This window comes from Cibotium barometz, chromosome 18 (genome assembly GCF_041138505.1).
Source record: "Cibotium barometz isolate CiBa-2024 chromosome 18, ASM4113850v1, whole genome shotgun sequence".
In the NCBI taxonomy this organism is placed as follows: Eukaryota; Viridiplantae; Streptophyta; class Polypodiopsida; order Cyatheales; family Cibotiaceae; genus Cibotium; species Cibotium barometz.
Window position 1 is genome coordinate 38200770 of NC_141063.1, and position 14363 is coordinate 38215132.

At 47.8% G+C, this 14363-nt stretch overlaps 1 protein-coding gene across 6 annotated transcripts in view; it reads left to right on the forward strand.

Annotated features, from left to right (window-relative positions):
- Positions 1-368: 368 nt before the first annotated feature.
- D2HGDH (FAD-linked oxidases family protein) overlaps positions 369-14363 on the forward strand; it is a 40527-nt gene continuing 26532 nt past the window's right edge. For 2 of the 6 annotated variants that reach the window (XM_086812547.1, XM_086812550.1), the window contains exons 1-2: positions 403-531; positions 685-876. The gene's annotated coding sequence lies outside the window, so the exon portion shown is untranslated. Of the gene's footprint in view, positions 532-684; positions 877-1151; positions 1254-14363 lie in introns of those variants that run through there. The other 4 variants (XM_086812546.1, XM_086812549.1, XM_086812551.1 and 1 more) reach the window with 3 other exon arrangements.

Genomic DNA, 14363 nt, shown 5'->3' on the forward strand with positions numbered 1-14363 from the left:
TGCAGATTGTAGTGTTACCCTTTAATTTTGGCCTAGTATAAAAGATAAAATTATATTTTTAGCGACACACACACACACACGCACATATCTTACCTTTTCTTCTAGTTCTTAATTTTTTAAGATAAAAATAATATAATAATATATTTATCATGATAAAAGCAATTGATATTGTACTTTAATAGGTATGCTATATCATAATAGTGTGATTTAATACTTAATAAAGAAGTAAACATAAAAGTACTTTAATAAGTATGCTATATCATAATAGTGTAATTTAATACTTAATGAAGAACTAAACATGAAAGTTGTTAATATGATGAATAATAATAAGATAATTAAATGATAATAATAGATTTCTTTTATTAATTATGAAGAAGCAGATTGTCGTTAAGCACAGTATGTACGATGATCGATGCATATATATATCTGTTATTAATCAACCAAACGTGAGCGCCTTGATTATGTTTTAACACTGCAAGTAGATCGAGGCAGAACGATCAGTTGCCGGGATCAACGATCCTTCCACAAACAGTAAGAATCTCCAAAAGTCTTAAAAGAGAAGTATAATAATTGTGTAGAATCCTTACATAATTTGCATGTGAAATTGTTTTTTTTCCCAAGATTTCTTTAAAAAACAAATAATATGTTGCCGGTAGAAATGAAAATCAAAATTTTGTTCTGCAGGTAGAAATAGGAGGTCCATAGCACCTCCATCTTATCACATTGCATACCCATGTTATCATATGGCCACTTGGATCATACATCACGTAGCATACCCATGTCATCATATATATCCATGTAACTGGTCACATACTTACACTGAGTCTATAGACACTTCAGAAGATAGTTGACTGCCATGCCAGGCCCTGACTCTTGGTTAGTGTACAAGATTGTGATTGGTGTGGTTGGTCTCATAACTTGTTCATGTCATGGTGATTGTGACTCTTCTGTAGATTGTAGTGTTGCTCGGCGGTTGCGGTTGGTTATCTGAAGGTGCCAGATTTAATGAAAGATGTCATAGTTGTTTTTTTGATGACGTGCTAGTGGCTCTCGTCTTGTATACTGTCGGAAAGCGAGTAGAGAGTTGTTGTGGCATTGGTGTTACCCTTGGTCAGGGATGCAGTTGCTCTGCGTGGCTCCCCATTGTACCATTATCTGGTGCAATTCAGTTCTTTCAGGCTTATTTGTGTCACAATTCCTAGTGTGTAGTTTTACACTACATGGCAATACACATGGTTGTTGCATTTTCTGAGGTACTACCATGGTCTCATAGACCCCTCTCCCTCCCTCTCTCCCTCCCTCCCTCCTTCCCTCCCTCCCTCTCTCTCTCTCTCTCTCTCTCTCTCTCTCTCTCACCGGCTGGCTTTGTTTGAGTTGTTTCATCTTCAGAACACTTGTTCAAGATAGGCATGCAAGTGGAGGGTCATATCATTTTCTCCCATACTGTAAGAGCAGGTCTGGTGTAGCATCTCTTTCTCTCTGTGTGCGTGTACGAGTGCGTGTGTGTGTTCTAAGTGATGGTCTTTCTCTTGTAGCCAAGGCTCTTTCCAACTCTCTGCTGGGCGCATTCCCAACCCACTGATTTGATCTTCCCTATCTCACAAAGCTAACAAATGCTCCATGAATATGGATCACCATAGATCCTTGTCTCAATTCGCTGATGGTGTGCACGTAGTCAATGGAAATCCTCATAGAGTGTGACATGTGCCTTTGAGGATAACTGGGCCTGTGGATGAAACCAAATGGTGAAATATACAGGAATTGTGTTTGTAAAAGTTCATCTTCTGTGGAGAGTTGCACAGGCTCAATCCATGCTAAAGGTAGAGCTATAGTATATTGTGCATACAATCTACAACAGAAGATGCCTAGAGCATCCCCGAATGGCAAAAAAATAAAAACTTGGGGATCTACCGCCTCATTGCAGTCTGATACATGTGCATCACCTTGAGCTTTTAAAATCTCTAATAAGGACTCACCCTTCACAGTCCATGGGCCACTTTCCAGCTTTCCAGATTGCCCAAAAGGTGGTCTAAAGCAGGTCTCACAAATGAGATTCTATGGGTCTTAGTGGATGCTACACCTGCCATTCACTGGGACTTTGGAAGCTATCTACTCCACTAGAATAAAAAGTGGCCGTGGTGTTCTCACCATTGTCACAAGGGAACAACGACTAGCAAAGAAACCAGCAGAGTTGGCGAAGGTCATGGCTGGAACCTAGCACTTTGATATTCAGTGCTAACACTTTCCTTTGCTTTTGGTCCTGCCCTACTTTGTTGCCAATTCCTATTTTAGGGTTCTAATGGGTGGTTTCTGTGGAGAGGTAAGGATGCCCAAAAAGGAGGGCTTTGCCTCTTATCCATAGTTTAAGTCCTGAAAAATGTGAAACCCCAAAGATAAGGCCAAAGAAATACCCGTGGCCACAGTCTGCTCAGCGAATGCAGCAAGCCTCTGCCCCAGGTGTCGAGATAAGACTCCGGCTGGTTTGGAAATCTGGATTGGGTCTGGAAAAGAAGAAGCCGGAAGAGCTGCTACTCTGGGCTGGGGCAGCACCTGGAGGAGCTGCCACAGTACCTAAAGCAGTCACGATGGCTGCTAATGTCGGCTGGGGGGAGCATTACCTTTTCAGTTACCTGCTCTATTATGAGATCAGAGGTACATACCAGTGATTTTTTCAGGATGGTTTTGGGTTTTTTTCTCTTTTCATTCAGTATCCCGATCAGAAATGCCTAGGTCTCCTCCACCTGTGTTCAAGCTGTATTTCAAAACCCCTGTGAATTTTGATGTTTTTGTATCAGCTACAAGTTTTATCTGCATGTAGGACTTTCCTACATCGTTTCAACTTTTCATTTCTGTTAGTTTTGCTGTAGCAAACTTGGTTGCCCAGGCATGCTAAAGTGGAACACCACAACTGCAAGTGTCCCAAGGGTTCTACACTGGGCAGTCTACCCACAGGAGCCGTGACACCGGACTACGGAGATGCAAGGCTACTCCACCTCTCTCCACTAGTCTCACACTAACGAAGTTAACCGCACTTACACCCACTCATACACTGAGAACACTTGAATGAGAACAGTGGAAGATTTCATTGACAGAGCGGTACAATGGCCACAATCAAGAAGTACAAGATCAGTGATAATTCCTGGCATTCCCATGGTCTAGCCAGAAGTACAGGGGACCTTTGGCCTTTGGTACTCGGCGGGGGTCACCACCCAATACGGAATACGGCTAATTGATGGTGCCTGCTGTGAGACATTTAATGCGCTGCACAGTGACCAGGTGACACTGCCACACCACTGCAACCAAGAGTGGCATCATAACACTACTGCAACCAAGGTGCTCCAACTGGCCAGACACCCATGGCAGCTACAGGTCGTCCACCACTAGGTATTTCACCATCCTCAATGAATCACCTGGAGATAAATGTGCTTGTCAAGGAACGGTGGAGCTAGATGAAATGGAACCTGCTGACAGAAACTCAGTACGAAGGGCTGTGTGTGAATATATACTCTTTTGTGTGTGTGTGTGTGTGTGTGTGTTGCGTGTGTGAGAGCATATCTTGATACAGAGTTCTACACCCGGGTTGACGATTCATCTAGGTATATATATATATATATACAATGATGAAAACCATGAAAGTATTCGTGGGGAAATCCATGAATATGTATAATGAACACTCTGCGAACAGAATTAAAAATCCTAGGAGAACTATTCAGGGGCCGATGGTGTAGATCCTGAGGCTGGAAATTTGGGGTGTAGTGTCCTGCAAACAGAATTAAAAATTCCTAGGACAACTATTCAGGGAGCCGATGATGTAGATCCCGAGCCTGGAAATCCGGTGGAGTGTCCCCGGGCATATGCCGATGCAGAGCCCGGAACAGCAAGCCTTCAAAAGCAATGTGAAGAGTTTGACAGAGGCGGTCCCTCTCTGCAGCCTGTGCTCAAAGAGAAGAAAGCTCCTCTGACTCCTGGTTGAGCGGAAGTGTGGAGAGTTGCGAGCGCAGCCTCAACTTGTGCAAGTTGCGATTGGGTAGCCTTTCCTTGGAGGTAGAGAGGGCAGTGTGGAGAGTGGCCAACTTGGAGCGGAGGACACTGATGGTGGCATGCGCCTAGTCCAGTGAGCTTCCCATCTCCACCCGAGTTCCTTCCATTGTCACCTCCACCACTCCACTGGCTAATCCACAGTTTTCTTTCAACCTGGAGGAGTTGGCCTTCCTGGAGGATGAGCCTTTAGTTGCCTCCATAACTTCCCACCTCACTGTCACTTCACTACCTCTTCCTCGCCCAGCCTCTCCAACTGCTATCACCGATTACCACATTCCCTTGCCGGTGGTGCCCGATCAACACATTCATTGGGCTTTCCACCAACCCACAGAGGTCAATGGTGGCCATGATGTAGGAGAAGAAAGGTTAAGTGGCAGGCCAGGTGAATTGGGAAATGGAAGGGGTGTTATGATGTGAATGGAAGTGGTGGCATTTTTGACGGAGGGCTTCATGAATAAACTGACCAAAGGCCAATGAGGTGGTATTTCAATGGTGAAGTGTTTGTCTTGGGACCGGGAGGTCCTGGGTTCAAACCCCCGCTAAGTGCTCCATTGGTGCGGGAAAAAAACACCTACAGGCAGTGAAATGCACCTACGGGCGGTGAAAAAACGGTAACTGTGGGAGCATCTTGGGCCTAAGGCCAGTTGGAAAAAATTAAAATTAAAATTTAGAAAGAAATAAGCTGACAATAGAAGACTTCGGTGGCATGCATTGATTTGAGAGGACAAGGGGATGTGGAGATCTCACGGAAAATAAAACGTGCTTCCCCCCCGTTTTCGTGCAGCTTGGTTCTTGCAGGACCCTCTATCTGCGCTTTCCCCTCGACTCAGCTTCAGACTCTGATGGAGGCCCCTCCCGCCTCACCTCAGAGGGACTCTTCCGCAGCCCCCTCGCCCGCCCCTAAGGATACCCCCATCAGGCTTTCTCTTTCGCGAGAAGAGGAAGCGAGCCTCGTCCGCAGAGGTGGAACGCCTCCAGGTACATTCCACTATTTGCCGTATAGTTGGCACCCGCCCCAGCAGAGGGGAGATCCGGGGTCTTCTCCAGACCTGCCTTCTTGGAGATGTGGGCAAGATCTTGGACGTTCAGTTACTGGGCCGCGGACACTACCAGATTGAGTTCGAGACAGCCGAGAGCGTGGCCCAGGTCCTAGCCATGAGTCCCCTTGACATCAGGGGCGCTTGGGCCTTCTTCAGACATTGGCAGCATGGTTTCGACCCAGCACAGCGGCCGAGCAGGGAGAGTGCCTATTCCATGTCACAGTTTGCTTTCCTGGACTTCGCCGCAAGTACCTTCCGCTCCTTTCCAGGATAGGATCATTGGTGGGCTTGGTGCTTGAGACTGGCCCCACAGCAGCTTCAGTGGTGGCTAGAGTAGCTGGCCTTCCTTTGGTCAGAGTTTTGGTTCCTGACATCTCCTCCCTTTCGAAGGTCATTCAGTTACCTAGGATAGGGGGGGGATGGATCGATCAGAGAGTGGAGTTTTCGGGGCTCCCGAACCAGTGTTTTACATGCAGGCAGGTCGGCCACCTGGCCAAGGCCTGCCCTCACAGGAGACCCCGACCTTCATCGTAGCAGCAGACCTCCGATGGCCCGTCCACAGATGCGGCTCGGCAGGCAGCCTCCGGGACACGTGCTCAGTCCACAGAGACCTCTGATTGGCAGCCTGGACAGGGGCGTTGTAGAGGGAGACAGCCACAACAACATGCCCAGAGATCGACGTAGGAGCAGACACAGCCTCAGCATCATTGGGTTCCAGTGAGGAACAGCTTTGCTCCCCTCCAGGAGGAGACCCCAGTGCAGACTGAGGATCAGGAGATGCCAGCGCCCCCCCCCCCCCCCCTTCACCTCCACCCCCCCTCCCCCGTCCCCCGTCCCCCGTCCCCCCCTCCCGCCTCGCTTCCACCCTCGCCTCCTCCCGTTCCCGCTCCCACATTTTCAGCGTCTCCTTCCCCACCCCCTCCTCCCCCTCCGCTCGTCTCAGCTTCCCGGGAGGCACTGGCAGTGCCCTGGCGCTCACCTGCAGTCCGGCGGGCACTGAGCACCGACCTTGCTCGTGTACCGCAGAGGAGACCTACCATGCCGATTCGTGCTTCACGGATATCCTCTATCCGCAGTCGGCTGAGTAGTCTCGAAACTAGACAGTGCTCGGAGGCTTTCGACTACTCCTTTACACGCCTATTTGGAGCGGAGGGCCCCCATGAGCCAGCACCTATCAGAGTTCATGTGGTGATACTTCCGGCCCGAGGGGAGGAGGCACTTGATTCAGCGGTGGCCTTCTCCTTCCCTCTTTGCGGCACTCGCGACCGGGAGTGGACGATCTTGCTCTTAGTATTTTGCAGACACAGGCAGTTGAGTTTTCTCACCATGTGAGCGACTTGGAGATTACAGACATGGTAGGCCGACTCTGGGAGTTGGCACATTTCTTTGATACTGGGAGTGCGGATGCCTCCGGGAATCGACACTTGGTGGTTCGCATAGTGGCAGACCTAGTGCGAGACCGTGGCTATGTATGCATACATGAGGATTCTTTCTCCGAGCGGGAGACAGTCGCTATGGGACACAGCCACACTGGCGCCTGGTCTGAGACTCTTGTAGCACACCGGGTGGGCAGATTCGTAGTCGCTCGGATGGGCATTACTCTCCATCCAAGCCGCTTGCGAAGGCCCGCCGTATGGCTGAGACAACCATACTCTCCATCCAAGCCACTTGCTTGCGAAGGCCCGCCGTATGGCTGAGACAGCCTCCACCTCAGCAGGTCATCCATGAGGATCATCTCATGGAATGTACAAGGCCTTGGCGGTGCACACTATGTACGTTATCGTGGCTGCTAGAGATGCCTGGTTGGGGGCAGTATTGATATTCTGATGATGCAGGAGCACCATTTGAGTGAGAGCAGGATTTGGGGATATGGTTCGGTGATGCCTGGTAGATGGGACACTTTTTGGTCTGCAGGTTTTGGCCCCTTGGGTGGGCAGGGAGGAGTATGTATGGTCATTGCGGATGCATGGCGGCAGGCCATTGTGGATCGCGGGGTCAGTGTGCCTGGTAGAGCGCAGTATGTTATTCTGAGGATGCACGATGAGCACATTGGTGTGCTCAATGTCTATGTGCCCAATCATGCTAGTGCCAGAGCAGAGTTTTGGACCCTTGTTACAGATGCATTGCCCGAGGCCGCACATTGGTGTGTTGGGGGAGACTTCAACATGCTTGAGGACCCGGCCGATAGGGTGGGAGGCAGTCATGTTACAGTGCACGGCACGGAGCTTGCAGCTTGGGAGCGATTTTGTATGACACTGCGGATCACTGATGCATGGCAGCATGAGGCTTTCTCCCGTTCTCAGGACAGTCTTAGTTTTTCTCGGTCGGATCGCCGGCAGGGAGGGACTAATCTATCACGGATTGATTGCTTCTATGTGGGCGACAGGTTCGGGGAGCGTGGTGGCTCCGTTGGCATTCTCGCTAGCACCTCTTTCTCAGACCATGCGCTAGTTATTTTGACTCTTGAGGATAGGACACGGGAGACTAGCTTGCAGTTGAGGATCCCAGAGAGGATACGTACAGACCCTAGTCTGTTTGAGGACATTGAGAGGATATGGCAGGATTGCCAGAGCTCTGACCTGGATGCAGCAGGCCAGTGTGCCCAGGGGCTCATCGAGCTCAGCTCTTTTTTGCACGCTATAGCCTTGACACGGCTGGGAGAGACACGAGAGCGGGAGCGTCGCTTGAGACGTAGCCTTGCTTCGCTCGAGCGCCTTCAGGAGCAGCAGCCTACATGTGAGTGGGTGGCATCCCAGCTGAGCCAGGCACGCCAGGAGGTTAGAGAGGCAGAGGAGCAGAGACACGAGTTTTACTATCATCGCCAGGCCTCTCAGTGGACTCAGCTTGGTGATAGAGTGACTGGGGGGTTTTTTGAGATCACCGGACCCCGCCATGCTCGAGCAAGAGTACGCTAGCTCAGGCAGGACCTGCTTTAGCCACTGAGCTCGAGGAGATTAGAGCTATTGCCACTGAGTTCTACAGAGACCTGCTTTCAGCGGAGCCAGCCACCACGGAGGCACGTGATGCTTGCAGACAGACTGTGTGGGCCCATGTGCAGAGGAGGGTCACAGATCGTATGCGCATAGCTTTGGGTGAGCCCCTTTCAGCAGAGGATGAGCTTGGTGAGGCATTGAGGGCCCTCCCGCGTCATAGTTGCCCTAGGGAGGATGGATTGATGCCTGCCTTTTTTATGCGCTATTGGGACCTTTTGGGGCCAGGCCTCCGCAGGGGTTTTCAGCATGTTTTGGACACTGGGGTGATGCCACAGAGTTTTTCAGAGGGCTTGATTTTTCTTATCCCCAAGGGGGAGGGAGTGTCAGATGATATTCGGCAGTGGAGGCCTATTACGATCCTCAATACTGTCTACAAGGTCCTAGCCAAGGCCTTGAGTTTGAGGATCCAGCCCTTCCTTGGGGATTTGATTCATGCTACCCAAACAGGATTTGTCAAGGAGCGCAGTATCCTTGACAACATTTTCACCTTCTGGGAGGCGACGACCCGAGCTAGATTTCTCGGCGAGGGCTTGGTCGTTATGCTTCTCGATTTTGAGAAGGCATACGATAGAGTCGACTGGGTTTTTCTGGAGGGCACTATGCTTCGCCTGGGTTTTGAGCCAGACTGGACTCGAGGGGTGGCGGCTTTATATTCCAAAGCTCGTAGCCAGGTGTTGATGGCAGGAGGACGGGGGCCGAGTTTTGAGCTGACCAGATCAGTCCGTCAGGGATGCCCTCTCGCTCCGTTCCTTTTTCTTTTCTTTGCAGAGGCTATGAGCATGTATCTGACAGCAGAGGAGGTTGGTTTGAGAGGACTTCAGCTTCCAGTCTGGGGTGAGGACTTGCTTGATTCTGAGTTTGCTGATGACACGGGATTGTTTTTGCATGGCCAGGAGGCCAATCTACAGAGGGCAGAGCAATCTCTACAGGTTTTTGGTGTGGCTTCGGGAGCATTGATCAATTGGCACAAGACAGTGGCTTTTTGGATCAGTATCGCCCCCGCTCCGGCATGGAGCCCAGACCCGGGTTTTAGATGGATTCCTCCTGGCACAGCAGTGCGGTATCTGGGATGCCAGATTGGACTTGATTTGTCACCTGAGCAGTAGATCGCTCCGCTTCTTCTGAGCATTCGGAAGAAGCTTTTATATTGGAGTACAGCTCGGCTTTCCTTGGCTGGGAGGGTTGTGGTGACAAATCAGGTGCTTTTAGGGATTATGTGGTATATCACGTCTTGTTGGATTTTCTCGAGCTCTTGCATCAGCTAGGTACAGAGGCTGATCAGGAACTTTCTTTGGTCTGGGCGGGATGGTCAGCCGGCCCGGGCTAAGGTTGCTTGGGCAGTTATTACTCTTCCGCTGGCCCAGGGGGGCTTGGGCATTATAGATCCAGTTGATCAGAGTAGAGCCTTGTCGGGGAAGCTTATTGGTCGGGGGCTGCTTCCAGGCGCTGAGCCTTGGAAGGAGCTTCTTTTTTAGCGGCTGCAGGCTAGAGCTCCCCCAGCAGGGGACACTTGGGCACCAAAGATACGGTGGATCTTCACAGAGATGAGGAGGACAGGCCTCAGTAGAGGATGGGAGGACAAATTTGCCTTGAGTATCCTGCGAGCTTGGGAGTTGCTGAGACCGGGGCTTTCTCAGAGACCTCCCACTTGTGAGGAGGAGTGGGCCAGACAGCCGCTCATCTGGAGCCCCGCGGTACGCACAGAGTAGGGTCATATGCTGGGTTCTCGGCCTCGTCTAGCCTGGGGACCATTGGCGGCAGGCCCAGCACGCAGTTTTGGACATTGGCAGGTCTTTTGCAGTCTCCCGGAGGAGATCTAGGCGGAGAGGTTGAGTCACTTCAGAGGGGGGTTGATTATGAGGGATGACATTCAGGAGGCTCTCACTGAGGAGTGGTTCACGCCTTTTGAGCCAGCGGCCCCACGGTGGATGGGAGCCTTTACACAGTTGGAGATCCTGATTGCTGTCAGAGCTTGCACTGAGGATGGTAGATGCCTCTACTATGAGATACAGGATGAGGGCAGACTTCAGAGAGTGGAGGCAGAGTCGCCTTTGGTTTTAAAGGATAAAGTATAAATTATTAATGATATTTTAGTATAGAAGATCCATTATAATAGGCATTTCCTTGCTAAGGATAAATAATATTTTACTATAGATGTCTCATTATAGTATAAATTTTATATAGAAGTCTTATTATAATAAACGATATTTTAGTATATAAATCTCAATATAGTATACATTTCCTTGCCAAGAAAAAAAAAAGTATTGCATGATCAAGTGTACGAAAATAAGCTAGCTATCATAGTTTTTCACGTAAAGTAAAATCAAATCTTTTACTATCATCTTAGGTTGCATATTACTAGTTAAAGGTCAGAAATTCAACAACCATGATCAAGTGTATAAATAAGCCAGGTGTCACATTTTTGTGTATAATAAAATCAAGGTACCACAGTTTTCCATGTACCATTAACTATAGTTTTTTATGTATAGTAAAATCAAGTCTCTTTTTCTCATATTAGATTTCATATTATCAATCAAATGTTAGAAACACCACAACCTTACATAGTTTTCAGAAGTTGCCCGTGTGTTGATGAATGAGAAAGGAATGCCTCATTACTTTTGGACTGAAGCAGTAGCAACCGCGGTTTACATTATGAACAGGACTCCCATTGTAGCAATAGTTCATGGCATGATGCCTGAACAGGAGTTTACTGATAAAAAACTAGATTTGGCATACTTGAAAGTGTTTAGCTGCATAGCCTATGTACATGTGCTAGATGAAGTGAGAAGCAAACTAGATCTCAAACCAGAAAAATGTAACTTCATTGGATACTCCCTCGAGCAAAAAGGTTCTAGATGCTTTAACCCCACTACTCGTGAGATGCGAGTGAGTAGGGATGTTGTTTATGATGACATGAATAGCTGGTATAGTCCAATGAAGGGTTCCATAGAGATTGATGTAAACAACAACATACAGCCCATCATTATGCTTATATGGTCAAAGTAATACAACATATAGAACCCATCTACTTTGAGGAGTCACCTGGACATAAGCCTTGGGAAGATGCCATAGATGAAGAGATGGCTGCATTGGATGCAAATGAGACATGGGAGTTGGTGTCTTTGACTAAGGAGAATAAGACAATTGGATGCAAGTGGATCTATAAAGTAAAGCAGAATTCAGATGGGTCTGTGAATAGATACAAGGCAAGATTGGTAGCCAAGGATATGCACAGACCTATGGCATTGATTATGAGGAGAACTTCAGTCCGGTTGCTAGGATGGCAATTGTGAGAGCAGTCATTGCTATGGCTGCAACTAAGAAATGGTTTACATTAGATGGATGCATTTCTACATGGCAATTTACAGGAGGAGGTCTACACGGTGCAGCCACCAGGATACGAGGACCATGCACACCTAGAGTTTGTTTGCAGGTTGCATAAAGCCTTGTATGACTTGAAACAAGTACCTAGAGCATGGTCAGACTAGATAGGAGAGTATATTGTCACTATTGGGTTTCATATATCTATAGCAGATTTTTCACTTTATGTGAAAAGACGGACAGGGACATTGTTTTAGTAGTCATCTATGTTGATGACTTGATTGTTAAAGAGAACAATGATGGTGACATTCATGAGGTGAAGATGCTTCTTAAGAGGAAGTTTAAAATGAAGGATTTGGGTGAGCTGCGGTACTTCTTGGGTATAGAGGTGATTAGATCTCCTCAAGGGATTTGACTTTTGTTGTAGAGGCAGTATGCTTTGGACATGTTGTCCAAGTATGGGATGACAGGTTGTAAGCCAATCTCAACGCCATTGGAGCAGAACATGAAATTGACCGGAGATATAGGTGATCTTTCGGAGGACCCTACTATGTACATGCGCATTGTAGAGAGTTTGATTTACATGACTATTCACCAGGCCAGATTTGAGCTATGCTGTTGGGTTGGTGAGTTAGTTTATGCAGTCCCCGAGGAAGCCACACTTGAATGTGGCTAGGAAGATACTTAGATATATGAAGTGTCACCATTTGGCCATCCGAATGGTTCACTCTTGCTTTCACACTATGTACATATTGGATTGGTGTCCATGGCTTATGGAATGTGCCTATGCATGTGATTGACACGTGTCATGCTGTATAGTTGGATATGATATTCCGCTGGGACTTGATGTTATCATGCCCGGAATATCCGGAGGACTTGGCTTTCCGCTGGGACTTGTGCCTTTGTGTACATGCCCGGAAACACCTGGAGGACTTGGCTTTCCGCTGGGACTTGTGCCTTTGTGTACATGCCTTTGCTCATGCCAATGCTGCATTGCATAGCATCTTTATGTGCTTGCTTGCAATTGAAATTGCATGCTGTTTTCATGCTTGCTTGACCAATGTGTAGTTCCGGGTAAGGGGACGCCCGCCCGTGAACCGTGCGTGTGAAACTGTCTGCTGACATGGTTGTGTGGCATGTGAACAGGTGGTAAGTATTACCCAATCTAGGCTCAAATAGCCCTTAGGACTTAGCCAATATTTATAAGTGAGTGCGTTCCCACTTCATTAAAGTTTGGGCGCCGAAAAGTCACTTATAAATTATGACCGCTTCCAAGTTCACACTCACTGAAGTCCTGAGGCGGACAAGACTCAATGTCCAAGACCTGATCCTCCCTTTGTACTCATAAATGGGCATCTCCCCATGTCCCTTCACCTGATTGGACCCCAATTCACTTACTTATTAAGAGAAATTCGTGTTTTCTCTTCATGAGGATTTTTGGAGGCTGAAAACTCTTTTTCCACCATTTCTCTCCATTTCCAAGCTCTCCATAGCCATACCCAACTTGCTAGGGTGTTTTCCAAGCTTCCAAGAGTGTTTCCAAGTGCTAATCACTCTCCTACTCACTCCCAATGACTGAAATTCAGCAAAACAGCTCTCATTTTTGCTGTAATTTTTGGTCTTTTTGCTGAAAACCCTAATTTCAGCCTTCCTTTCTCAAATTGAACCATAGGGGAAGCTTTCCCAGGCTTCCCTTCATCCTCTTGAAGACTTTTGTCGCGAAGGATTGCGGCAAATCGAAGATATCAACACTTCTAAAGCTTCCAACGCGAAGGCTTCCGCTTGCAACAACTTCTATGAAGACTGGTAAGCTAATTGGACAATGTGTTGTCATTACTTACTCAGTAGAAGGGCAGGACTCCTTGTTTAGCCGCCCTGTGTAGTATTTCTCTTGTCCTATGTGCTCTTGAAGATGTTGCTACTTTGCTTGGTAGAACATAGAGCCAATGGTAGAGAATATGGGCACTGAAGTTGGGCCGGGCATCAAGGCAGCTCCTTGGTGATCTACATCGACACACCATTGTTTTCTAAATGCTGAATTTCATATGCATTGGCATGGAGGATTTGGCAATGGATGCCCGTGAAGCTATGTATTGAATTTCTCCAATAGTAATACAATTTACTCAAGGGAGGGGTCGGCCGTTCCGGCTCATTGTGTGTCTCTTGTCAAATTCAGCAATTTTACTTCTTGTATTTGAGCAAGTGTCCTTCAAATCTTAGTGTATTTAAGTGTATTGATTAGCATTGTGTTCAACCAAGTTACATTGGTATCAGAGCATACGGTTCTCTTTTACTTCTATCGTGAGAGACGATCACCGTGAACACTAGCTATCTCTACACTTAGAACGTTATGGACAGCCATACAATGAATGTTGGAGATGCTAATACAAGAGGCAGGGACAATGAAATGCATGCCTCCAATGCTTTACAGGATGAGCAAACTCATGTGGTGCACAATAGGGAACATGAATATGTGGGACAGCCGTCTCGTGGCAAAGAGAAGATGCAAGAAGAAGAGTCGATAGTCTTGAGGGCTGAACTTACTCGTATGCAGGCTCTTCTCCAAGCACAACAAGAAGAATTGAATCTCTATCGCCGCGAGGATCCATTGGTACATGACCGTTTGAAGACCAAGAAAGCTGAATCTTATATGGATCATGCAATGGCAATGATTGCTCAAGAGTTGCACATGCAACCAAGGGATGCAGCACGTGCATACTTGGCTCGTACCGAGGGTGCCTATGCAGAAAAGGCAACCACCCTACATGTCTTGGAATCCCCACAAGTGCCCGAACAAGAAGTTATGTCTAAGAGGATGAATCTCCATGCTATGGGAGAGGAACAATCAGTGACTTCACGCCATGCAGGAATATCTCATGTAGCCCGTGAAGGATACAATGTTTATGGCAGTGGTCAAAATGTATGTCAAATGCCATTGCCGGCTGAAAATGTACATGCACAACACATG